This window comes from Lolium perenne, chromosome 5 (genome assembly GCF_019359855.2).
Source record: "Lolium perenne isolate Kyuss_39 chromosome 5, Kyuss_2.0, whole genome shotgun sequence".
In the NCBI taxonomy this organism is placed as follows: domain Eukaryota; kingdom Viridiplantae; phylum Streptophyta; class Magnoliopsida; order Poales; family Poaceae; genus Lolium; species Lolium perenne.
Genome location: NC_067248.2, coordinates 239,700,268 through 239,705,964, shown reverse-complemented (window position 1 = coordinate 239,705,964; position 5,697 = coordinate 239,700,268).

The window sequence follows — 5,697 nt, the reverse complement described above, 5'->3', positions numbered from 1 at the left end:
CAGCAGGCCGGCCGAAGCACCGCCGGCACCCATCCACCGCTGTCGCACCATCTCTGCCGCCAGGGAGCACCGCCGGCGCGCCGAAACACAGGCATCCCGCCCAGCCCATCTGGGCCCCGAACTGGGCCAGATCTGGGCCGAGCAGGCCCTTCCCGCGCCGCCCGCCTTCGCTGCTCCGCCTCCAACTGGTTGCGCTGCCGTTCCTCCTCCCACCCGACGTGCGGATCTCACCCCGCCACGCCGAACCGCCGCTGGCCGAAGAGCACCTCCCGGCCGCACCTACCCCGCGCAGGCGCAGCGCCGAGAGGGGAAAGTCGAGGGGCCGCCGCCACCGGCGCCGCCCGGGCCTTGCCCGGCGACGCACGCCGACGATGGCGGAGGAGAAGAGGAGGAGGGGGGAGCTGGACGAGGGAGGTGGCGGCGCGGCCCCGTCGCCCGCGGGGGACAACGCGGGAGCCTTTCGCGAGAGGGGTTTTTTCAAGGTGTCGGTCATCGCCTCTTCTTCATTGTCACTAGCAACAACTATCAGAGTGGTGCATAATGCATCATTAGTTTTTTGTCTATCCAAGTACCATAGTGCCTTATACCTAATACTGATCCCAATCCGCCTTCTAGTATTCCTCTTAGTTATGCAATTCTATCAATCACAGATTCAAATGTCAATATCATCAACTAAGCGAGCTCATGAACACCAAGCTAACGGGAAACAATGGATCATATAATACTGAAGTGAAGAATATAACAGAAGGGGTGTATTTCAGGATGTCGACCCCTTCAACATCTGTCAAAGTTAAATTATCCATGTTCTTCACTTTCATCAATTGATCCAATTTTTCAGTAGCTTCTCAATTTGTTAAATGTCTCCCATTCTTGCTGCACCACTCTGCCCAGAAACTCACTCTCGCGTCACCTATGATGAGCTGACGAACATATCAAGTCAAACTTCAATCATATTTCTCCTTGCTCCTCACAACACTCTAGTACAATAGCTCTCTCTCCTGGAGTTGTTCACCTCCGTTGTAGTTATAACAAATACAGTTGCTACTCGCCTCCCCCCTATTAGCACATAAAGCAAGCTCATCTACTTCCTTTTCCATTCCCACAGTTAGCCAACCCAAATCAAGCCCAGTGGCTGCTACCTCCTCGACTCCTCTTCTCTATCATGAACTACTTCCTGCCTACAATACCACGACTCCTATTCTCCCCTCTACGCTCGCCGCACCACAACGACGCGATGCGTCTCGGCCCTGCACCTGCTGTTCAGAAGCCACAGCTCGTTGCACTCGCACCAGCCGTCGTCGTTCCCACATACCAGTCATGATATTGGTCTCCTTGCTGCACACGAGCTTCTTCCCTGCAATACCACCATGTTGCCACCCTACATTTCCACTCCACTACCAGCAAGATCATGCACCATCTTCAAGACCCGCCATCGCTGCATACTCGTGCATGCTGCCAGCCCCCAGCTCTACACCACCCCAACACCTCTGCTGGGGCAGCTGCCCTTGCCTGGAGCTCGTCCCTTCCATCACTTACGCTACTGGGCGCCCGGAGCTCCACCAAAATTTGTCGATTGACCGTCGGCGAGGACCGACCACTGTTTCGGCTCTAATCCCATGTCGACTCTAGTGGAATTTTCTGGAATCATTATACTCTCACACTATGAGTACAAGTACATATACACTCGTATGGGCCTATGGGCCTAGCACAAACACGACCCAACACTATTTGGTCACCCAAGATGCTATGGTCCCTGATCATAGGGTAGATGAGACAAGGCTCAAGAGAAAAACTGGCCTATGGAAAGGATAAATACTTCCTTGGTTGATTGAGCAAGGTCAGTGTGGCTTCTCTCTTTATATAGAGATGATAAGGCCCTAAAAGTAGGATTTGGTCTTAACCGATTGGTACTTTCCTAACAATAAGAATACACTTAACTAGTAAGATGTTTTTAATTAATGAGATATTATACCTTATATTTAGTACTCCCTCGTCCCTAAAAAGTTGCTTAACTTTGTCTAGATACGGAGGGTTTTTTTTAGAGTAAATGCAAAGGACTCTTTGCGTTTGATTTCATTGAAAAGCTAGAGGCTGCTACATGCCTCCTAGGAGGTTAACTTCATTAAAGAAAGTTAGAACTAGAGTACATCCCAGGTTGTGGGTACAACATCTCTCGATCCTTCGGCATCGGCATGATGTTGCTTCTTCTTTGATCTTGCCTACCAGGCCTCTCACAGATGATCGTGCTCGTTCGAAGACACAGTCGTTTCGATGTTTTCAGATCATCCAGTGCCGAGGCAAGACCTTTGTGCATCGGCTTCAGCGTGTGCTGTCACGCGGTAAACTACCAGTCAAACAGGATGACCTCGTCAGATGGCGCTCTATAGGTCATACATAGCCAGGACGGGATTTCATGACAAACCTGCAGGGAGAACGGGCACTGGATGATCAGATGTCGCATCGTCTCAGGCATCTGGTATTCGATTAAGCAGCGTGGATGGTGCGGAAGGCATGCCTTGCAAGTCGCTCTTCGGTCCAGCAAGGGTCAAGGTTCGCGAGCCAGTGAAAGAATTTGACCTGGTTGGGGGCCCAACTCTCTACCATATGAGATTCCAAGCCTTGCGGTTTGTTGAGCCGGGGAAGTATTCAGATTTGGCAGTATACTATCCGTCGATGCTCCACTTCCAGATCAGCTTGTCGGCTTCTCGGTTAGCATCATCTGCTCAATCAGGAGCCAGAGTAAGAGGCACTGTCCAATTTCATGAATGTCAAGCACTCCATGAATATCCCGCGCCCACTTGTTCGCTGTCAGACCATACAGAAGCGCTTCAGAGTGCAGGATATCGCAGACTGATCGCCCCTGTATCCAATCAGTCGCCCTAGAATTTCGTTATTTCCCCGTTGCCAAGCGTCATGGTGGAGGCGAAGAAAAAGCCTCGCTCCTCGGCCATGAATTGGAGATCAAGTCGCTCCAAGCGTGGTTTTCATCAGTTCGGCGGAGCCAAATCCACCGTAGGCGTAGCGCTAGTCAAGTGCGCTCCAGGTCCTGTATGCCAAGGCCGTCGAGGGCATTTGGCCGACAAACACCATTGATTGTGACTCTTCCTTCCATATGAAACCCCTTTCAATTTTCTCCATGAGCTTGAGGGTTTTCTTTGGCAGCGTCAGGACAAGCAGCCGATGTAAAGGGATGCCTCCCAAGACTGATTTGACCCAGGCCAATCTGTCGGGCTTCTGCATTAGCTGTGATTTCCAGGATGGGAGCTGGCTTGCCATTTTGTCGACAAGGGGCTAGAGTTGTGCAGTTGTGGGTCATCGTATCGTGAGTGGCATTCCCGGGTAGGAGAAGCGCATCTCAACGATGGGGCATCCCAGGCTCTGCAGAACTGGTGTGGCCTCCTCTGACCCTCTGCGGATCAAGGTGGCTGAGCTCTTTGTGAAATTATCTCGCAGACCTGATGCTCTTCCGAATATTGTGAGGATTTTTCTTAACCGCAGGGACATCATCAGCAGTTGGGTCGCAGAACAGGATCACATCATCCGCATAAAGCGAGATTGATGGAATGTTGCATCGATGCTTAAGTTGTTGCATGATGTGCATGTCTACATCGCGTCTGATCAGTCTTCCGATGATGTCAACAGTTTGGACAAACAGTTCCGGTGACAACGGGTCCCCCTAGCGCAAGCCATGTCGATCAAATTGGCGGCCCAGGTTCACTATTGAGTAGCACCTTGGTGTTCTCATACAAGAGTTGCATTGTGAGCCAGCCGAGGAATCTACCGCTGAAGCAATATTGCCGCAACACTTCGAAGAGGAATGGCCATGAGAGCGAATTGAAAGCCCTTGCCAAGTCAAGCATAAGTAGGGCGTGAAGGGCCCAAGTTTGTGCAGAAAACGCGTCTGGCGAGGATGAAGCCGGCGAGTAAGCTGCGCCTGGGGATGAACCCATTGTGCACAGGCGTGACGAGGTCAGCGAGCTTCGGAGCGAGTCGCAGTGACAACGTCTTGGCAAAGAGCTTTGCGGCAAGGTGGATGAGGCTTATGGGTTTGTAGTCACTCAGTTAGGAGTGCTTCTTGGAGGTATATAGACATGTTTTAGTTATAGGTACATACGTATTTAGAAAAAGTTGCGCAGTTTTTTTAAATAGAGGGATATTGGATTGGGTCGGCTTCCCCCTCATCCTAATCCCAAACACAAGTGTGTCTCACACTTTCCAAAACATTCAAGTGGAAACATCTGATAGCCTACGACAGATGCCCCAAGTCCATGTTACTTATAGAAATAGAGTGAGTAGGAAAACACAAGCAGATAGAATAAATCACAACAAGCATGTGATCCTAATGCGCACTACTATAGTAGTTTGTCAATACTTACAAGCTGTAATTGAGCTTACCTATGTAGGAAATAAATCTTGGGGTATATTGCCACATATAGACTGCTTCTGGGTTTTGTTATTAAAAACTTGTCCACCTGGGTCAGTAATATCTAAATACGGTTAGAATGACTCGTCAGATTGTAGGACTACAGGTCCTCCGCTTACTGCTGTTGTTGCTTTTGAATTCATTGAATTACTCATAAGTTCTGAAGTGTCTAAATCAGCAATAGTAATTGATATGTTTTATATTATGGGGCTCTCACATTCTGGACCCTCTGCTGCTGTAGCCCGAGAGGCTTCAGCACTTTTATTGCTGTTTTTCTGTGCGGTGCCAGAGTTCTGATTGCTATTGGCACCACTTGTTTCTATTGCTTGTATATTTTGCTTTGGAATTGGCACTTCTGTAATTCATTCTCGCATATTAGACCGTGCTATTCGCGTCTTGCTGTTCCAAATTTTCATCTATCACAGAGTGCAATCACTAGTGGAGAAGAGGCCTTTGGTCCCAAGCAAATGTCCCAGTGCAGAACCAAAGCGGGACCAATGGGGGGCATTGGTCCCGGTTCGTTTTGCCCAGGGCGACCCCACTAGCTGGAGCTTGTCCGGTAGTGGCCTTTGGTCCCGGTTTGTACTAAAAACCGGGACCAAAGGGTCGGCCGCAGGGCGCGGCAGCCCGTGTCAGGCGTGGGAAACCTTTAGTCCCGGTTTGTAATACAAACCGGGTCCAAAGGCCCCCCTCTGGACCCGGTTTGTCTTACAAACCGGGACAAGGTCCCCAATCTGGCTATATTACCTTGCCCTGCCCAAGTGTGAGCCACACTTGGCCATTTTTTCACTTTTTTCACAAGAGGTGTGTATTGCTCTCCTCTCTTCTTCACATGCACAAGAGGTGTTCGATGAAATGCTTAAGAGGATTTGTCACTTGAGTTTACACAAATCAAGCCACACTTAACTTGCTTTTTTCTTCTTCAGCGAGGTTAACAACTTTATCCTTTTCATCTGTAATTGATAAAATGTATGTGTATATATACATCGTGATGTTCTGTAATGGTTTTGATCAGCTAAATTATATCATGCAGATGAATCGGCAATGGATGTACATTGACCGACGGTTTGACGAGTTCACTTCGGGCCTGGATAATTTTATGGCCGTGGCGGAGGCAAACAAACATGGTGGCTTCATGTATTGTCCATGTGTCAACTGCAAAAATACCGTAAATTACGCTCACTCGAGTCTCATTCACAGCCACCTTCTGCGATCCGGTTTCATGCCCAGTTACTATTGTTGGACCAAGCACGGAGAAAGAGGGGTTATGATGG